This window comes from Oryx dammah, unplaced genomic scaffold (assembly GCF_014754425.2).
Source record: "Oryx dammah isolate SB20612 unplaced genomic scaffold, SCBI_Odam_1.1 HiC_scaffold_24, whole genome shotgun sequence".
NCBI lineage: Eukaryota > Metazoa > Chordata > Mammalia > Artiodactyla > Bovidae > Oryx > Oryx dammah.
This window is the reverse complement of record NW_024070208.1, coordinates 47673433-47696043: the sequence shown is the minus strand read 5'-3', so window position 1 is coordinate 47696043 and position 22611 is coordinate 47673433. Positions and strand designations below refer to the sequence as shown.

The window sequence follows — 22611 nt, the reverse complement described above, 5'->3', positions numbered from 1 at the left end:
AAAGAGTCAGACACGGCTGAGCGACTAACACACACAGACATACATTATCACATTTAATCTTTACAATAACCCGTAGGGCAGGTATTAGCTTTCCTCCCCTACAGGTGAGGTAACAGGAACTTATAAAGATTAGGCATCTCGTGCAAGTCAGTCCCAATAGTAAGTGGAGTGAACCCAAGTCCGTGTGACTTCAAAAGCTATGTGTATGTTCTTGGCCAAATACTTCCTCATACCATCAGGTCCAGCAAAAGAGAAACCCTCGCTAAGGGATGCACCTTCAGATGTGCAGGTTCCCACGGCGTCATGGAATCTCGGAGCCATCACCCTTATTCCATAATTCAATTTCCTCAACATGCCAAATGTTATTTCTATTGTCTAGGCTCAGCTCCCTGTTGGGGAGTGTAGCAGAGGAGAAAAAGAAAAAGGAGAAAAGACATGCAGATTATCACAGATGACCTTTTTGTGATATCCCCTTTATCTGTATACTTATCTGGAAAGACAGTGGAAAAAACCAAGTAGAACCAAATTAGAGTTCCAGAGGGTAATAAAAAATCAGCTTTCTCTTCAGCTATAAACAAATCAGTTCTAAGACAAGTGGGAACCTCCTATTAATTAAAATGATTCCCTTATAGTTGCTCCCAGATGTGGAAAAAAAAAGTAATGGTCCTAACAAGCCCCAGACGAGAGGAAATGCTGGAAATTAGTCAATAAAATAGTGACACTTTTTTCATTTGTATAGGGAGACTTGAAGATAGAAATGTATGAGCCCAGGTTACTCAAACTTAGAAAGGCAAGCAAATCAGTTTCAGCTGGGAAACAAAGTCCCATCAATCGTGTACTGTGAACTATATTTTCAAGGACTCTGGGGAAATATCTAGTCAGAAATATCTAGTGAAAAAATCAATTAGGGAGGGTTTGTAGTTAAAGATGGTGGACTAAACACTGTCTGCTCTCTCTCCTGAAACTCCCTAAAACTACAGTAAAAAGATTTTGTCAGGCGCACCAATACCAAGGGCAAAGAGAAGGGGAGATAAAATAGAAAAAAAAATTAACTTTAAAAGTAGAGGTTGGAAAGAGGAAGAACACATTCAATTAAAATAATATAAGGAATCCAAGAAAGCAGAATCCTAAAGTCACAGCTGAAGGAGCCTAGCATCAGCCTGATTTGCTTTGCACACTGCTTCTTTTAATCTTCAAAAATTGACAGAACCAACCTCTGGAAGCAGGGGCAAAGATAAAGGCAAAACAGAATTGGTAAAAAGTCTGTTTCAAGGCAAGCAGACTCCCTGCTGCCTCTCCGCTTTCTCCCTTTAACCAAACAACTGCTTCCTCCCCCTTCCCATTCCCCTGCAGAGCAAGGGAGAAGACTGTTCTGGAAAGGGTGAAGCACAGGGTATGTGAGCTGGGCCACCATTGTGCTGAAAGCAAGGGGATTGAGTCTCTGTGCTAAGCAGGCAAATATCACATACAGAATGTTGCAACCTCCCAGGTCTTTTCCCCCAAATGCCTCCCAGAATTAGCAGCCAGAAGGATCATAATCCTTTTTCCATGTTAATCAAGATGCATCCATAGGACTTCCTGGTGGTCCAGTGGTTAAGACTCTGCACTCCTAATGCAGGGGCCCTGGGTTCAATTCCTGGTCAGGGAACTAGATCCCACATGCTGAAATGAAGATTGAAGATCTCGCATGCCACACTAAGAGCCGGTGCAGCGAAATAAATAAAAAAAAGAAAAGAAAAAGATGCATCCATAGGACTTCTGTAATGGTCCAGTGGATAAGAATTCACCTGCCAGTGCAGAGGACACAGGTTCGATCCCTAGTCCAAGAAGATTCCACATACCGAGGAGCAACTAAGCCTGCGGGTGCAACTACCCAGGACCAGGCACCCTAGAGCCTGTGCTCAGCAAACAGAGAAGCCACCACAATGAGAAGCCTATGCACAGCAAGGAAGAGTAGCCTCTGTTCACTACAACTAGATAAAGCCCACACACAGCAGCAAAGACCCAGTGCAGCCAAAAATAAATTAATAAACTTTGAAATTTTACACAAGATGCGTCCATAAAACATGGCAACAGTTGGAAACTAGACACAGCATCTCAGTCCTACCCAAGACCTCCTGAATCAGAATCTGCATTTCAACAATTCCTTAGGTGACCTGTATACACATTGAAGTTTGCATGACGCTGCTCTGACAGGAGATTGAATTGCTTTGGAAAATTTTGAGGAAAAAGCTAAGGAAATAGACATCAGGGATATTACTCCCTCCAACAACAACAACAACAACAACAAATCCAAGCAGACCATTTTGTGATGAAGCCCATAGTCAAAAAGCTCACCCACATGTGTAGTGTTTCCAGTCCCACTTTTTAGTATCCAGTGTTAAATTGATCATCTACTGTGAGAAAGAACAAATAATCAGAAGAAACAAAGACTGGGCAGAAAAAAAAAAAAAAAAACAAAGCCAAAGAAAGACTATTATCAATCTCCTCAGAGAAACAGGAGAATATACTACATTCATGAAACAAGAGTAGAATAAATTATTTTTAAAAAGATAAACAGAACAAAGAGAGTCTATAGAAATTAAATGTAACAGCAAAACCTGAAAAACTCAATTAGGGTTAGAAAACACAGTTGCAAAAAGATTCCCCAAAGAAGTAGAGCAAAAGACTAAAGGATGGAAAATAGAAAATGTTTTCAATTATAAAAGTTGGAAATCAATACACATTGTACTACATCCAAATAATAGGCATTCCAGAAAGAGAGAATAAAACAAATGGAGAGAAAATAATCAAACAGTAATTCATAAAATTCCCAAACAATTGTGTTTCCAAATTGAAAAAAAAAAATTGAGCACCTAACATAATATATAAAAACAGAGCTATTGTAAGAGATATCCTCATGAAATTTCAGAAAAGTGGTATAAAGAGAAAATTCTGAAAGCATTGGGAGAAAATATATATGTAGTGAGACAGTTCATTTCAGTCACTCAGTCGTGTCCAACTCTTTGCAGTTCCACAGACTGCAGCACGCCAGGACTCCCTGTCCATCGCCAACTCCCAGAGTTTATTCAAACTCATGTCCATTGAGTCGGTGATGCCATCCCAGCATCTCATCCTCTGTCGTCCCCTTCTCTTCCTGCCCTCAATTTTTCCCAGCATCAGGGTCTTTTCAAATGAGCCAGGAGGCCGAAGTATTGGATTTCAGCTTCAACATCAGTCCTTCCAATGAATATTCAGGACTTATTTGCTTGAGGATGGACTGGATGGACTCCTTGCAGTTCAAGGGACTCTCAAGAGTCTTCTCCAACACCACAGTTCAAAAGCATCAGTTCTTTGGTGCTCAGTTTTCTTTATAGTCCAACTCTCACATCCATACATGACTACTGGAAAAACCATAGGCTTGGCTAGATGGACCTTTGTTGGCAAAATAATGTCTCTCCTTTTAATATACTGTTTAAGTTGGTCATGACTTTCCTTCTAAGGAGTAAGCATCTTTTAATTTCATGGCTGCAATCACCATCTACAGCGATTTTGGAGCCCCCCAAAATAAAGTCCGTCACTGCTTCCACTGTTTCCCCATCTATTTGCCATGAAGTGATGGGACCAGATGGCATGATCTTAGTTTTCTGAATATTGAGCTTTAAGCCAACTTTTTCACTCTCCTCTTTCACTTTCATCAAGAGGCTCTTTAGTTCTTCACTTTCTGCCATAAGGGTGGTGTCATCTGTGTATCTGAAGTTATTGATATTTCTCCTGGCAATCTTGATTCCAGCTTGTGCTTCATCCAGCCAAGCATTTCTCATGATGTACTCTGCATATAAGTTAAATAAGCAGGGTGACAATATACAGCCTTGATGTACTCCTTTTCCTATTTGGAACCAGTCTGTTGTTCCATGTCCAGTTCTAACTGTTGCTTCCTGATCTGTATATAGGTTTCTCAAGAGGCAGGTTATGGTCTGGTATTCCCATCTCTTTCAGAATTTTCCACAGTTTCTTGTGATCCACACAGTCAAACGCTTTGGCATAGTCAATAAAGCAGAAATAGATGTTTTTCTGGAACTCTCTTGCTTTTTCGATGATCCAGCGGATGTTGGCAATTTGATCTCTGGTTCCTCTGCCTTTTGTAAAACCAGCTTGAACATCTGGAAGTTCACTGTTCACATATTGTTGTAGCCTGGCTTGGAGAATTTTGTGCATTACTTTACTAGTGTGTGAGATGAGTGCAACTGTGCGGTAGTTTGAGCATTCCTTGGCATTGCCTTTCTTTGGGACTGGAATGAAAAGTGACATTTTCCAGTCTTGTGGCCACTGCTGAGTTTTCCAAAAATGTTGGCATATTGAGTGTGGCACTTTCACAGCATCATCCTCTAGGATTTGAATTTGCTCAACTGGAATTCCATCACATCCACTAGCTTTGTTTGCAGTGATGCTTCCTAAGGCCCACTGACTTCACATTCCAGGGTGTCTGGTTCTAGGTGAATGATCACAGCATCGTGATTATCTTGGTCATGAAGATCTTTTTTGTACAGTTCTTCTGTGTATTCTTGCCACCTCTTTTTAATATCTTCTGCTTCTGTTAGGTCCATATATTTCCTGTCCTTTATTGAGTCCATCTTTGATTGAAATGTTCCCTTGGTATCTAATTTACTTGAAGAGATCCCTAGTCTTTCCCATTCTGTTGTTTTCCTCTATTTCCTTACACTGATCACTTAGGAAGCTTTTCTTATCTCTCTTTGCTATTCTTTGGAACTTTGCATTAAAATGGATATATCTTTCCTTTTCTCCTTTGCTTTTCGCATATCTTCTTTTCACAGCTATTTGTAAGGCCTCCTCAGACAGCCATTTTGCTTTTTGGCATTTCTTTTTCTTGGGGATGATCTTGATCCCTGTCTCCTGTACATAAGTCCCTCAGGCTCACATGCTGGAAGCATCAGGTACTGAAGATGGAGAAAGTGGTGAGTTGAGAAAAAAGAGGGCTTGACTAAAAGTCTGCACAAAGAGCATTTGGACCACAGACCCCTACCCTACTCTGTACCATCAGAGAGCTACCCCCTCTCAACCCTCAAAAGATGTGAAAGCTTTATTTTCTGCCACTGAACCAGGCTTTCAATGTATGCTTTTTAAGCAGTAGCCATGGTGTAGGACAGAGATAGGTGGGTTTCCAAGGTGGCTCAGTGGGTAAAGAATCTACCTGCAATTCAGGAGACGTGGGTTCAATCCCTGGGTCAGGAAGATCTCCTGGGGGTGAGCATGGCAATCCACTCTAGTATTCTTGCCTGGAGAATCCCATGGACAGAGGATCCTGGTGGGCTACAGTCCATAGAGTGGCAAAGAGTCGGACACAACCGAAGCAAGTGCGCATGCGTGCATGCGCAGGGAAGAGATAAGATGCCAAATGGAAAAACGGCCATTAAATAAAACTGCATACAAAGCGATGTGATCCCAGGCCACCTCCCAGAAAAACTGCAAGGCCCTGTGAAAACCCTTACTCTTTTGGAGGTAAGCTCTGGGGGACAGCAGGTAGTGTGAGTTCCCTTCATATAGACTCAGGGGGCTTGAACCATGAACATTTCAGTGGTCACTGTGATGCCCCAACACTAGAGGCCCATGTCCAAAGTGTTTATAACTGTGTACACTACCCACTGGTGTCCCCATCCCCCAAAACATGACACACTGTACTTCTTGACAAAGGAGGTGTGGGGATCCTGAATCAGGTTTTATTTTATTTAGAAAAAACAAATATATTATTTCTTGTAACCAAATATTGTGATAGCCACAGCTGTCTTTGTTCACACAATTTCTTCTGCCACAAATGCCTTCAAACCTCACCTTCCTAGTGAAATCCTCGTCTAAGTGCAGCCAGGTTACCCTCTTTCTCTAGTTTTCTATTATTCTCTTCCATTGAGCAGAACTGATTACTCTTGCATTTTTATTCCCATAGCTCTTTATATTTACCTCCAAGACATACTTTGTTCTATGGTACTCTTGCCATTGCCTTAGTGTCTATATCTTTTCTAGATTACAAACTCCTGGATGGGAAAATCAATGTCATATTCATCCTTGACATGCCAATAACTTCCATTTCTTGGATCTACATCTAGTGTAAGAACCCACTGTCACTATCAAGGGACTACTCACCATCATCGTGTAGTAGCTCCACAAAGTCTGAAGAGGTATTTATGTGCTGGAAAAATAACAGCACAGTATACTATAGCTCTACACATATTTATTATTTCTGTCCAATAAAGACTATAAAACTTGCTTCAAACCATTAAATAATAAAACTCTAGAAAGAAAATCCAGAGAAAATTGGCAAGGAGAGTGGCCATTGGAGAAGCTGAAAAACCTTATATGCACAATAAACACCCAGACTTTCTGAATTAAATATTGATTTTACAAGTGTAAGAGTGAAACCAGATTCTCCTAGAATATTTGACATGTGTGGGTGTGCTCAGTCATGTCTGACTCTTTGCAACTCCATGGACTGTAGCCCTCCAGGCTCCTCTGTCCATGGAATTTTCCAGGGAAGGATACTGGAACAGGTTGCCATTTCCTACTCCAGGAGATCTTCCCAACACAGGGATCAAACCTGCATCCTGCGTTGACAGGCAAATTCTTACCATGTGCCACCTACAAAGCCCCATTTGACATGTATCATTCCCTAATTCTATGAAATCTTAGTGGGATATTAGACAGATATTGTGACCCATGAAGAAAAAACCCTAGTAACTGTGTTTGGGAAATCTTGAGGAAGTTGAAAAGTAGACTGATGATTACAGAAATCTAAGAACATTGAAACTGAAGAGAGGTGTTTAAAATTACTTTTTTATTGAAAGCATTTATTGTAGAAAATTTGAAAAATATAAAATGTATAATGAAAATGATAAAGTGTCTGTAATCACCCTTCACCCCCAAAAAAGACTTTAGAAATATATTCACCCATCAGTTTCACTTTTGTACAGGAAGGGGGAAGAAAACTCCACTGAGTCAATTTAGTGAACATGTTAAGAAAATTTGGTACTTAATAAAAATAACCAGAATCCTGTCAGGATCATCTAGTTGCCACATCAGAGCAACATTTCTGAATAATAAGAGGAAGATGGACTTCTACAAGGTCTTTATCAATATCTTGGAAAGTACGGGGTACATGCTGGTTGTCACAGTCAAGTGGGAAGGCACAGAAGAAGGGATCCATAGGGCTCTCCTGTGGGCCTATGCTCTAAGCCTTGTTAGCGACAGAAGCTGCACTAGATCTCCTTACCCCTTTCTGGGTCATAAAAGAGACAAATAGGAAACCATCTCACTGGATATTGCCACAATCTAGGGATTAGTTGGACCCTTCAGACAGCTCACAGTTAAGATGAGTTCATGGTCAAAAATTATAACTCCTGTATAGGTATAGCTGGGTCCCTTTGCTGTCTGCCTGCAACTATCAAAACATTATTAATCAACTATCTCCAATATAAGATAAAAAGTTTAAAAAAAAAAGAAATATTCTAAAATTGACTGTGGTCATTGTTGCACATATCTATGAATATAGGAAAAAAACTTTGAACTGTACATTTAAAAAGGATGGTATGTAAACTATATCTCAATTAAGCTGTTTTAAAATAATAAAACAGTAATGATAGAATATGAAAAAAAACTAATAAATAAAAATTTTTAATTTTTGTAAAAAAAAAAAAAGGAAGTCAACTGCCATGAAAGAGATGCAACATGAAAGAATTACAGTTACTATATATAAAATGGAAAGGGTTCCCAGGTGATTAGATGGTTAGGACTAGGTGCTTTCACTGCCGAGGCCTGTGTTCCGTCCCTGGTTGGAGAACTAAGATCCTAAAAGCTGCAAGATGTAGCCAAAAAATAAAATAAAATAGATAAACAATAAGGACCTACTGTATAGAACAGAGAACTATAGTCAGTATCTTGTAATAACCTATAATGGAAAAGAATCTGAAAAAGAAGATATGTGTGTGTGTGTGTGTGTGTGTGTGTGTGTACTTAACTGAATCACTTTGCTGTACAACTGAAACATTCTAAATCAACTATATTTCAATTAAAAAAACTTACAGTACTGGAACTAGGAGCAATAGCACAGTCTGAAAGGAACTGTGAATCTGTTTCAAATGTGTAAAGAGCTAAAGGAAAACCAGATTCCATAAAATGAGGACAGGACATTATTTAAAAAAAATTCCATATTTGAAAATGAGCTGCAAGATATACTAGAAAACATAGGGCTTCCCTGGTGGCCCAGTGATTAACAATCCACTTTGCAGTGCAAAGTACACCAGTTCCTTCCCTGGTCTGGGAAGATCCCACATGCTGGGGAGCAGCAGCCCATGTGCCACAGCTACTGAGCCAATGCTGCAATGTCTGAAGCTTGCATGCTTAGAGCCTGTGCTCTGCAACAAGAGAAGTCCCTGCAACAAAGAACTTCCGCTAACTGCAACTAGAGAAACCCCGTGCACAGCAATGAAGACCCTTCCACAGCCAAAAAAATAAAAATAAATAAATTTTAAGGAAAAGAAAACATAGTCACTGGGATAAATTCAAGTTAAGTACTTAATTGAGCACCATTTTTGTGTGTAGGGTCTCACGTTGCAATGAGGTACAAAGTTCAGTTGACAGACCTTGTGTTAAGCTTTAAAGACTCTTTTGCAGAATCTTCCAACATGGACTCTTCACTAGAGTTCCTTCTCATACAGTCTCATTACAAAAAAAAAAATTGTCGAATGCTCCTGCTATATGACAGCACTGAGATTGGTGGGACAGATAATAAAATTGAAGGGCAGTCTTTGCCCTTGAGGAATTTACAATCCAGTAGAGAGTGATTTCTATGAGAGAGATACAAGAATAGAATATTGTCTAAATTATAAAAGCTGTGGTTGTAACAGGTACCATGTACTCAGCTTTACAAAACGCCCACTTAATTGCATTCTCTAATCTTCACAGCAACCCAATAAGATTAATATTATCATCATCAGTTCAGTTCAGTGGCTCAGTCACGTCCAACTCTTTGTGACCCCATGGACTGCAGCATGCCAGGCTTCCCTGTCCATCACCAACTCCTGGAGCTTACTCAAATTCATGTCCATCTCATCAGTGGTGCCATCCAACCATCTCAACCTCTATTGTCCCCTTCTCCTACCACCTTCAATCTTCCCCAGCATCAGGATCTTTTCCAAGGAGTCTGTTCTTCATATCAGGTGGCCGAAGTATTGGAGTTTCAGCTTCATCATCACTCCCATTTTATAAGGAGAAAATGGATCCTTAGAAAGTTACAGTATCTTTCTCAAAGTTAAACAGGTAGAAGACTTTAGAGTTAGAATTTCAACCCAAGCCCTCCAACCCCCAGCATCCACCTTCTTTTTTAGTACACTTGACTTGTACTGATACAAAATGCTTTCAGGGGAAGGAGGAATGGTCTAGCCTCATAAAAGTGTATCTTCCTCTCAATTTGATCTCAGTTTTTACATTCCACAATAAGACAATTACCACTCAAAGAACAATTTTTGATTCCGAAGTCAATGAATCTCAAGGTATGATCCAAACTTGCAAGGAATATCAGATAGACAGAATGAGAGGAAAAAACTAAATAATGCATAAATATTATAAAATATATAAATATTTGTATGTGTAATATATCTTTTAAATGACAAGTAAAAGAGGAACAGTGAGGCCTCAAATAGAAAGAGCATGGAGAAGAGGAAAGGAGTTGGAAGAACCAGTCCTTAAAGAAAAGAAATCAAAGGAAAATAAGGAAGATTGTTACAGGGGAGTTGACTCAAAGGGTTGGAAAATTCAGTCTATGAGTTTTCATAAGAGTGGCAGTTTTTCAATCCTGGCTGTTCTATTTTCCAATTGTTTGAATGGACCTCAAGTGTCAATTTCTTCATCTTTTAAATGGGAATAAAAACGTCTGATTCACAGGATTTTGTTGGAAGTAAATGAGAGCCTTTAAGTGACTTGCTCTCTGCCCTGCACATCTCCAGAAGGAGTCAACAAATGTCAGATGTACACATGTCTATTATTCCACGTAAAGCTGAGAAAATTGAGGGAAATGTAATTATAGCCTTCTAGAATATGAAGGGTTTTGAAAGAAAAGATGATAACTGTTTTCAATGTTCACAGAAGAGATCAACCCCACTCTATCCCCCCAAAAAAGAATTTAAACTGATTGTGGCTATATCTGACAGTGGCAGTATTGGAAGCCAGAATCCATTTCAGAGAGTTGGAAGTCAGTGGAGGCTATTGGCAGGGAGACGGGGGTCCATAAAAAGAGGAAAGATTTGTTATCTCTTTGGACCTATTCTGAAACCAGGAGTAGTCTCTTCTCGGACTAAGAGGATAGGATTCTGTAAATATATAAGCTGGTGTTTGCCAATAAAAATTTCCTCTTGTGTGGCCCTTTTTTATCCAATAATGATTTCCTGCTCAACACTGGCTGCCAAATGTACCCAAAATGTAATCAGTAGATTCGTAAGTCAAATTGCAAGCTTTAGAAATAATGGCTAATGCTCTGATCATTGGCAGTAGTATTTTAAAGCCAGCCAATGTTTAAGGGTTCTTGGTGCTTCAGACTCAGCTGTAGCTTTGTTTTAACCTTTTCCCCTTTCAACACCTCAGAAAAGATCAGGGAAAATCCTCTTTGCCAACCTTTTCTCATTAGAATTATTCTTAGTTTCATCTGGAGTCAAAATCAAATTTTATAATCCTCAGCTTCCAAGTTATCAACCAAATCTTCTGCCTGAAACCAAACTGTTGAACATTTTTCCTACCAGGAAAATATACTTACCTCTCTTTACCACACTGAGAGCACCAGCTGCCCAGAAGTGGCAATACGGAATCAGGGTAGACAGGCAGAATATGCCCTGGAGAGGCAAGGAAGGAAACAGCATCAGACACAGTGGTCATTGAACTCCCTCCCATAGCTCAGTTCTCTTTGTAGCTAATTTGCCTGTGAGCTAAACCTTCCCTCTTTGAATTCTTGGGTCCCTAAACCTAACTTGGCATCCCAAAGGCAGCCTCCCCTGTCTGCCCTCTTCTTACTTCCTGCTTCTCTTAACTCACAACCTAACTTGGGGCTCTCTCTGTTAACCATTGCAATCCACCTCCCACTTCCATTTTGATGGCTCCCTAGCCTTTCTGATCCTGGAGCTTGCTGTGGCTGTGAAGGACGGTACCAAGTCAGCATTTTCCAAGTGTTTTCTGCACTGTGCCAAGGTGAGGACGTGCTCCTTAGACTAAATTCTCCTGCAGACTCACAATATACAATAAGTAGCACAATAGAGGTTCTAAGACATCTTGCAGGAATAAAGAGGGGTAGGGGGTTAACTTTGTTTAACCCAGCATCTTCCTGTCTAGATTAGATGACTATTTTTTCATCAAAATGCCTACCTCTCCCATTTTAATTTCCTAAACCGAAATACTGGTTTAGGATTCATACTGGGTGCAAACATTGGCTCCAACTCATTCTAAGTCTGTGATTCTGGACAAGTTCTTTAGCTTCTCTCAACCACAGTTTCCGTATCAGGAAATCAATGCTAACATGAGTTAATATTAGTATCACCTTGGGTTTTTGTAAGACTAAGACACATTTCCAGCACATGCTAAGCTCTCATTAAAAGCTCTATTTTTAATTAATTCTTCTTGAATAATGCCTACCTCCCCCTGCAGGATTACTGTATCTGATTTCAGCCAGCCTCCCAGCTTTAAGTCTCTTTCCTGCTCCAGTGATTCCTGCAGATTGTTGCCAAAGAATTATTCTAAAGTTCTGCTTTTTTCAGTTCCCTGAGTTCTGAAGTCTTTTTTTTTTTAATTTCTTTAGGGTGAATTAAATTAAGTCCAAACTCCTCTGCCTGCTTGTGAAAGTTCCTCATATCCTGGGAGCTTCCCCTACCCCCACACCCCGCCCTATGCAGCCCCACCCCATCCCACCCCAGCTTGCCACCAAAGTCCCAGGTTTCCTGGGAAGAGCAAAGAATCTCCCCATCAAGCCTGTGTCCTAACACAGGCACCTGCGGTGCATACGCACACTACATACACTGCTTCTGTGATTCTGGTCCTGGGGAAAACACTCCTTTAAATTCCCCTCTTGGTAAATTTTCCCTGAATTATGCTGGTCCATATTGGTGACTCCCTTCTCTCTACTTCCTGTGGTCTGTTCCACACAATTTGACCTTTAATTACATGCTGTCTTTCATGGTCCACTAATTGTTTCCTGTATCTTCATTTCATCTTCCCAAACAAGGTGTAAACAACTTGAGAGCAGGGACCGCATGGTCCACTTTCCTTCTTAATAACCCCAGATGCACTTGAGTTAGGCACATCAGTCTTCCCTGTCAAGTACCTGGAGTCAGCCTAACCAGACAGCCCAGGAGAGATCACAGGACTCGTCCATAATTGGCACACACAACTGGAAAGACCTCCAGGTAACCCGGGCCACATTTCTATTTTTGTTCAACTTAATTTAACTGCTGTCTAAATATTCCCATGCTTCACCAAATTCTCAACGTATAGATGCAGGAGTTGGAAACATTGAGATTCCAAATTCCAAATCCCTTGTGATTTGTTTATAAAAAATGATGAGGGATGAGGCGTTGGATTTTGCTGTCTTTAGGGAGCTGCTTTTCTGTCTTGAGAAGTTTATGCAAATGACACACGAGTTGGTGGGAGACTTAATTACTCTCCAGTGAAAACCCAGACTGCTTGTTACCATCTGTCTCTTCAAGGAGAGCCAGCAACCACACAGTAACCTTCTGTAAAGTTACAATCCCAGCGGTAAAGTACTCTGGGATCCTTGGATGAAAGAAAGCCTACAGGTCCAAGACACTATTATTATTGTCATAAAATAATGGAGCTTTGTATTTTATCAAAGGAGCTCAGAGTGGTTTGCAAACATTAACTAATTAATCCTCAAGAAAAAAAAAAAAAAACCCTATGAAATGAGTGGAAAGGAGATATTATTATCCCCATTATACAGACAGAGAGACTGAAACATGTCTAAATTCATTGATTTACCCAAAGTCATATGGAGAGCTGGAAATAGAACCCAGGTCTCCTGATGCCCAGCTTGAACAGACCACACTGCTTCTTGTGATGTATTTTAAAAAATTTTTTTAAGTATGATTTATAATGTGAAAATAAACCTTGGGAAAGTAAACGACATCTAACCTTTCAATAACTGTCATGTAATAAAACAGCAGACGTGGGAAAAACAACATCTTGAAGGAAAGATGTGTGGGTAGAAGAGTTTAATAAATACAATGCTTTCATCAAAACTTTCCAAAAGGAGTGAGTGACTCTTTAAGGAATCTGATATTTAATCATTGCTGTTGTAATGGTCTAAAACAAAGAGGTATAATCCACCAAGTTTTAAACAGGAACTAGTCTAACAAGTTCTATACTTTATTTTTGAACTCTATTTCCTTATTTTTTCAGTGTTCTCAAGAACATTTTCAACGTTTATCCATGCGATGCAAATGTCACATGGAAGATATAAATACTGCTCTTCAGATACCTCATATTCTTCCTGATTCAAAGTCGTAGTTTAATATTAATGCAATTCAGAAAATTGACAAGGAACAGTGTCTCCAAGGAAACGAGTGGAAGAGAGGGAGGGAGATATGAACCCGTGACTTGTTTAATAATTAGACCCTTTGCACATCATCTGTGAATACACCAATAGATAAAACACTCTCCGGTCCTACAGCAGAGACCCCCAGCATATCCCCACCAGGCAAATCCCGACCAGATGACCCCAGGACAGTGTGCACTTCAGAAACTCCATGTCATCCATCTGCATATTCCTTTGGTAATTTTTTATTTCAAAATTGCCCTATATATAATTGTACATAGTATCATATGTCTTAGCTGCCCCCATAAAATTGGTATAAAATGGTACAGTAATCTAACTAATTCTATATCCAAAGCCACCATGAGAAATTGAGGTCACGTTTTTGAAGCTGAGGCATTATACAACAGAATGTTCTTGCAACATTGTTCGTTTATCTTCCATTCAAGAAGAAGTATTCAGTCTTTCATTTTGATTTACCCATTATGCCCATATTTAGACCTTTCTCTGGTACTCATCACCCAATGCCTGAGTCCTTAAGAAGAGATATTATGAGGAGACAAAATGATGGCCAGTATGATCAAGAAGCCACACTGTTCACCAAAGACTGAAGATGAATACCAACAGACTTGAACCTCATTGCTCACCTATCAGATAGCCAAGGGCAACTGACCTAACTCTGTCATGCTTATGTTTCCATTTTAAAGAGAATCAAAACAATACTTTTACCAACAGCAAAAAAATGTTAGGCATTTGTGATCTTCACTTATTTTAAGTGCCTGAAAGTCTCCACAAAACAAAGGCTTTATGGAATGACTAAACAAAACAGAATAATCCTTTTTAAAAAACAGAAAAATATTCAGATAATTAGTATCAACAGATCCTTTATCACTGCTTGACAATTCATTGCTCGACAATTTTCCTCGTAACACACATTCTCCAGCCAACATGAAAAAAACTACTTATTTCTGAATGTTTTCAACCTACCTACATTCTATACATTTAAATCTATAAAAGGGACTGACACCAACTACTCCTTAAAAGAAGCAAATTTTTAAAATGATAACATTCCCCTTGGAAAACAAAATTGTTGTTACCATGGGCTGATCTGTGCTAATTCCTACTCTTCCCTGATTAAAAAAAAAAAAAGTAACTTATCAGGATTTAAGCATTTCTTCAAACCAAGCAACCTGTTGAACAACTTCTTAATGTGTCTATCAATCATCTGATGATAAGAAGAGTTTGCATTCATAATAGCTAGTTGCTAAAATAAATATGAGTTCCTATACCTAATTCAATCAACAATTGGACCTCAGAGGTCAGCAAAGAAATAATCAAACAGTTAGTATGAACAGGTTGTAATTTTTCTGATTAACAAATGTTCTCCTTGTCATATGATGTTAAGAGCTGCTCAAAGTGCTCGGGTAAATTTAGAATGTATGTATTTACTTTGGAGGGGTCTGTGTGCACGCTCCCCATCAGAAACCCATGAGTCTATATGTTTTGCAAACATCGAGTTTTGCTTTCAGGAAACAATGCTTTAAATGGAATTTATGTTAAACAGGTTGCAGGGCCACAATTCAAGGAATCTAACAAGAGATCAAATAAAATCTCATTTCTACTTTATTTTAAATACATTCATACTTGACCCATCCAAGATCATCTTAGAGAGCAGTTCAGGTAATGAAACTCGATAATTTCATGTTCTTTTCCCAATCAGAATTATATTTTCCATGGAGGGAAAGATAGAAACTTGGATCCTGAGCCAGCCATTCCTGCAACCACTCTCCCAAATAGCCAATGTCAACTACAGAGTGAAGGGGTCACAGTGAAAATCTTGTCATCCATTGCCTTTATCACAACTTATAATATGACCAAACTGTCCTATCTAGGTCTCTATTACTTCTTGTTCCTCTTCTCACCATTTTGAGAGGGATGGCAGCAGTAGTAAGTAGAATTCAGGTGCTAAATTCAACTGTTAAGGTACTTCCCTGGTGGTCCAGTGGCTGAGACCCTGTCCTCCCAATGCAGGAGGCCTCAGTTCGATCCCTGGTAAGGGAACTAGACCCCATAGAGCACAGCTAAGTTCCTGTATGCCACAACAAAGGTCAGCACAGCCAAATGAATACATAAATTAATATTTTTTAAAACAATTGAACTGTTAGGCTAAAAATCTTGCAAGTGGGAGGGTGCAGTGACTTTTTAACAAAACAAAACATTGAGGAGGCAAACAAGAATGTAAACCAAATGTATCACCAATACAAACAAAAAGTATCATCGAGTGAGGATAATTTTTTCTTTAGACTCTGCTTAGTTGTTCAGTCGTGTCTGACTCTTTGTGACTCCACAGACTGGGATTCCTCTGTCCACAGGGATTCTCCAGGCAAGAATACTGGAATGGATCACCATGCCCTTCTCCAGGAGAACTTCCCAACCCAGGGATCAAACCCAGGTCTCTCGAATTGCAAGTGGATTCTTTACTGTCTGAGCCACCAGGGAAGTTCTTAGTTTAGACACATGATTCTAAAATCTAAGGTCTTTAAACAGCTAGCTAGCCGTTTTTGTTTTTTTTTTTTTAAGCCATAACAATTTAACCTAGATTTTGAAGACTGAATGAAAGGAAAAAAGTGACTGGAATGAGCAGATTGGCTGAGTGATGGATCTCATATACTGGTGCTTAAGGGTTCCTTATTGGTTGCTGTAGAGAAATCCAGAAGCACAGAGAACCTCATCTCAAAGCCATCAGCTCATTTCAAGCATGTTAAGAGTCGCTGGGATTAGAGTCTTAGAAATAGAGAACTGAAAAATTTGTCACATGGCATTTTTAAAGGAAGCAGCTGACACAAAATGACTTTTAAATGCCTAACTATGAAAGCATAAATGTCATTAGACAAAGTCTTCTCTGAAAACTAGATTTTAATAGGTTTTTGACTGTCACTTTTATTTCTTCATTACTCACACCCTTGGAGGGGTTCACCTTTAAAAGGATTTGCTTAAACTTCCCCCTCAAAATCCAATTTGCAAATACACCTGCAACTGAATTTTCAGTATGTACCGTCACAGGTGCTCTTCTTTGCATGCAACAGAGTCCCAGCTCACAAGTCTGCCCATGGCAACGAGGCCACACCACCGAGTCCAGGTGACAGATTCCCGCAGCACAGAAAAGGGTGCAAGAACTGACGCCATTATTCAGCAACTCAGGCTGAAAGTCCACTTGGAGTGAATTCTAAATTCTAGACCAGCACTCCAGTCATTGAAGTATTGGGTCTGAGTGCTGAATAAGCAGAGTGAATTTAGATCACAAATTTTATTGAAAGAAATCTGTCCAGAAAGTACAAATGTTTTCCTGATTCTTAAGAAAAAGATGGGTTTAAATGACTATGGATTATGGAGTTCATGTTTTGTTTATTTCATAACAGAACAAAATTATGAACTCCAAGTCTGTGCATATCCACTCAAGGTTTTCACCTGTCAACAACCATTTTGTGAATGCCTAGTGGGTGCTTGTCTTGCATTAGGAGTATAAAGAAAAGGAAACACTAACTTCAGTTGTGAGGCCTAAATTATAAGATATCTATTAATAACTAAATCTGTGTAGCACAGATTCAGCCTAGTTGTTAAAAATGAAAACACATAAAACAACTTAGGATTCCATTTCAACAAGAACCTTATTAATAATCTTGCACCATCTTTTAAATTTTCTTTATTATTTAAGTTGTATTTGAAGTTAGTATTAACTAACAATTATAGTAACACAGTAATTTTAAGATCAGATGTCATTCAGAGTAACTTTACTACTAACTATACGGATTTGATCATTAATTTTCAATTAAGCTAACAATTGTAACAGTAGGTTATAAGAGTAAAACGTCTTCCCTGGTATATCTGAAATTTCCTGCAGCACTTCTGATTCGTGTGGTTCTTTTTTTTTTTTTTTTCTTTTTTTATGTGGTTCTTTATTAAAAGTTTAGGATACATTTCCCCCTTTGCTAATCAATAACATAATACTGAAATCAGTCTTAAATATACTTTGGAAGGACTGATGCTGAAGCTGAAACTCCAATACTTTGGCCACCTGATGTGAAGAACTGACTCATTTGAAAAGACCCTGATGCTGGGAAAGATTGAAGGTGGGAAGAGAAGGGGACGATAGAGGTTGAGATGGTTGGATGGCATCACCGATGCTATGGACATGAGTTTGAGTAAGCTCTGGGAGTTGGTGATAGACAGGGAAGCCTGGTGTGCTGCAGTCCATGGGGTCGCAAAGAGTCGGACATGATTGAGTGACTGAACTGAACTGCAAATAATACAGTTTGAATGGTTATTGTCCACTATACAGGTCAAAATTATACCACCTGATATTTTCTAATTACAGCCATTTCTATATTTGAAATATTTTTTCTTACTCAGACTCCAATTTAATTCCTCTTCCTTTGCCTGCACCTCCCTAACTCCACATTAATCTGGGGTACCTTCTATCTCTTTCTTCATTTTTCTGTACCTATCGAATCCATCCCTGAAACATCTTAAAATCTACACTCACACAATTGCCGTTTTAATTTTTTAACTTTTTACTTTGTCTTGGGGTATAGCTGATTAACAAAGTTGTGATAGTTTCAGGTGAACAGCAAAGGGACTCAGCCATACATATACATGTATCCATTCTCCTCCAAACCCTCCTCTTATCTAGACTGCCATGTACAGAGTGGCTATTTTATATCACAGCAGTAAATTACCTTTGGTCTGTAGCACAGCAAAAGCTTTGTAATTATAGGAGAAGAGAGAGATGAGATGAAATATATTCATGTGTCACATCCCTAGAGAAAAATATAGAGAAGAAAAGTTGGCAGTTTAAAACAGAGCAGGAAAGAGGAATGTGGGCTGTATATTAGCATATTCTTACATCACTCGTAGTATCTGCCTCCATTGTCGAATTTATCACCCTCCATTGTAATATGTATCTGTCTGTCCCACTAGATTGAGAGCCCTTTGAGGGCAGGAACTCTGGCTAGTATCAGATCAGCCTCCTAGTAGATAACTAATAAATGTTTGGGGAGTGAGTAAATAAATTCCTTTCTGTTGGAAGGCACGGACACATTGCTCCTGTGCAGACCTCTCCACCCACTCCACTCCTATACAATCCTATCTCACTTCATTTTCCAGTATGCAGCCCTCCAGGTCTCTCTCCCTTGAGCCTTTCCTCTGGACAGACACCTGATCTCTCCACTGGCAATGCTGGCGGCAGGAAGCCTCTGGTAAGGCTTGACCAGGACCACTCGCCAGTGTGTGCATCGCTAATCTTGATGTCATTGCCTGTCCTTTGGATATCTAAGGCCGTCTTCAAAATATGCATGCCCCACTCAATGACTTTTAAGATTCCTAGCAATTCTGGGATTGTGAGATAGAAGAATCACGGTCTGTTAGTCTTCATGGAAATTCCTGCTTCTAATAGAAATATAGTAGCGAGTCCTGGAACCTCCAGATTCCGTCTACCTGTTAATCTTGAAAAGCATGAAAGAAAACAGACTATAGATACAAAACTAGAAATGGAAACCTTTGAGAGCAGAGTCAAACCTAGACTGCGGGTCATTCCTCTCCTCCCCCAACCCCCACCGTGTCCCTTTCCCCAACCCCTTTGCCTACCTGAGAAGAGAGTTACCGAGGGTTTCAACTACCTCTCTGAATATCACAATCACCTGGACACTTCAAATTCAGATCCCTTGATGTCCTGTTGTCCTCAGCCACCTGCCGCTTCAAATTCTGAGTCAGTGACATTGAAATGGTATCAGGAATGTTGACGTTTAACTAGTTTCCCTGATCATGACATTCTTTCAGATAGAGGAACCAGGGACCTAGAGTGAAATTTACTAAGAAAGTCAAGACTTTACCTCCTCCAAGGACCCACAACCTGCCAGGAATGGTTTTCAAGCACCTCATTTAACTCTTGGCCACTGAATCAAAGTGGTTCTCAGCAGGGCAGTCGAAAGTGGGCAGAAAAAGACAAGGAGTTGAACTCAGCTGGAAAAGCTAATGGGCTTTCTCGGTTTAAAGAAATAAATACAATATTTGGTATGAGTTTCCCAGGTGCTTCAGTGGTAAAGAATCCACCTCCCAATGCAGGAGAAGCAGCAGACGCGGGTTCCCTCCCTGAGTCAGGAAGAGCCCCTGGAGGAGGAAATGGAAACCCACTCCAGTATTCTTGCTAGGAAAATTTCATGGACAGAGCAGCTTGGTGAGACCATGGGGTCTCAAAGAGTCAAACACGAACGAGCAAGAATACAGATTGGTGAGACAAATAGGCCTAAAGAGGCTGCAGAAATGGCACTATTAAAGCATCAGAAAGAGAGGTTTTGTTTGTCTGAATGGAGAAGACCAGAGAAGTTTTAAGAACGTGGAAATAGCGACAGAGTTATTAACCTAAACGTGACAACATTGGGAGGCTTTTTTTCTTTTTTTTCAACAAACAGGCATTGAACACCAATCTGCCAAGTTCTGTGCAAGATGCCAGGGGTTCAAGGATCTCCCTGTGTGCTCTAGTCCCTGTCCTGAAGGAGCACAACAAAGTGAAAACCTCTAATATCAGCCACAGGAATTAACACTCGTCCATTGCAATCTCATTTCACAGAAAAACATGAATAATGGAGCACATGAAGAAAGAAAGTGAAAGACACTCAGTCATGTCCCGACTCTTTGCGACCCCCCCATCTAGATCCCTAAACTTACCATCTAGATCCCTAAAGATCTAGCCTCAGTATTCCTTACTAATGTAGTCCCAGTATTCACTCATGCATTCACTCATTCATTTAAGGGGTATAAAATAAATGTGAATTCTTGCTACTTACTGAACTTTGAGAATGCGAAAGAGAAAATAAGACAGCTTTTGCTGTGTCTTTAAAAGTAAAAAATGGAAAAACATCTAAGTAACATAATCCCCATAATAAAATAATCATTTGATGATCATACGCCCAATGCAATGGGTGCTTAAAAAGATGGGCCAAGTCTGCCTGGTGGAGGAGACGAGGATAATCTGGAAAGACTTCAGGGGAGGCATTTTAAGAGCTGAAACTAAAGAATGAAAGTAGAATTTTCCAGGTGGATAAGAAAGGAAAAGAAAAACTGCACATGTGAAGACCAGGATGGTGTTAGGGAATGCAGCAGTTTCTACCGGTTGGGGTTCAGTATTGCAGGTCATCCTGCAATGTGGGGAAATATAAGCCTGTATGATTAGGCAGTGGGCTTTCCAGGTGGCACAGTGATAGGGAATCTGCCTGCAATGCAGGAGCCACAGGAGATGCAGGTTCAATCCCTGGGTCGAAAGATCCCCTGGAGGAGGGCATGGCAACCCACTCCAGTATTCTTGCCTGGAGAATCCCATGGACAGAGGAGCCTGGTGGGCAAAGAGTTGAACAGGACTGAAGTGACTTGGCATGCACGCACACATAACTAGACAGTAGGTAAGAGACACAGCATGATGGTTCTAAAGTTTAGCTATCCCTCCTGTTGGTGATAGGCAGACAGAAAACTTCATGCAGGGGAGTCACATGATCAGATTTAGAAATATCATCTATTACCCAGTAATGTGGAGAAGATCGGGGGGACCAAGTCCACCGAAAGATGAGACAGACAGCAAGTTAGGGGCAGAACAAAGGGGCAGTAGGAGCTGATGAGGGCTTCCACATCATTCTAGTCAAACTAAACACCCTCTTGTTCCTCATTTAAAAACCACAATTTCCTGTTGTATGGTTTTGTTCTTATATCCAAGAATGTTGCCATCCCCCAGCCCTGCCAATTCCACCCGGGCCGATTCAGCCCAAATGATATCTCTCCTGTGGGTTTTCCCTAAAACCCGGAAGGGAAATCTCTCCTGCTGTTCGAATGCCTACAACAATCAATATCTCTCCTAAGGCTCATGGCATTTTTTCCCCTGTAGTATATATATTTCCTGATGCACGGGCAGTATGTCTCTGGGGACCACAAACTCACAGAAAAGGGAACGGAACTTGGGCATCAGACAGGCTGGGGTAAAGCTCACATCCACAACTAAATAGCTGACCTATGGGGCTTTGGTTACCTCAAGGAGTTTTAGTTTCCATACCTATAAAGTGGGACAAGTATGACTTATTTTGCAAGATATTTTTGGAAAATAAGTGAAATAATCAATGTATATCACCTAGCATAGGAGTTGATCCTCAGAAGGCCCTTAGTAACTGAAAGTTAATATTTATTTATTATTTATTTTGACTGCACTGGGTTTTAGTTGTGGCTTGTGGAATATTTAGTCCCAGGATGTGGGATCAGGTTCCCCAGTCACGGATCAAACCCTGGTCCCCTGCATTGGGAGCACAGAATCTTACCCACTGCACCACCAGGGAAGTCCAATAACTGGTAGTTATTAATACTACAAATAGATTCATCATTTACTTGGTACTGTACCTGTGACTGATTTACCTTTGCCTCTGCTACACCATTATGCCTGATGCTTAATGTGAAGGCAGAATTTAGCATGTATATGATGAATAAATAATAGCAGCTAACATTTTAAACCCTAAGTGCTAGGCACTATTCTAATGGCTTTATGTGAATTGTCTCTTTGAATCCTCACAATAACCTTATAAGGCAAATACTGCTATTATCTCCATTTTACACCTGAAAAGGTGTGGCTTCACCTCTTTCAGAGCTCAGCAGCTAACAAAAGGAGAGAATGACTCATGATTCACAGAGGTTTTTTCAGGGAAATCTCACTCATTGGTGAGGTAGTTATGGCCAACATCATGTAATTGGAACTGCCAGAAAGAATCCATGTTCCGTAAATAATATATCAGTACTTGAAATTCACTTGAAGAATCTTCCATTGAGTTATCAGTGTTGAGTGGATTCGAAATAGAGTCCTGAATTCTGAATAATTCCGCTGTTCAACTAGGTGGTTGTTTTGAGATAAATTGTGTCCCTCCAAAATTCATATGCTGACGTCTTACCTCCCAGTACCTCAGACCATAACTATATTTGGAGCCAAAGTCTAAAAAGATGTAATTAAGGTT

General features: G+C 39.9%; 1 non-coding gene across 1 annotated transcript; it reads left to right on the top strand.

Moving 5' to 3' along the window:
• Positions 1-1575: 1575 nt before the first annotated feature.
• On the top strand, positions 1576-1648 carry TRNAR-CCU. The gene has a single exon. It is a non-coding gene; the product is annotated as a tRNA-Arg (tRNA).
• The last annotated feature ends 20963 nt before the right edge of the window (positions 1649-22611 follow it).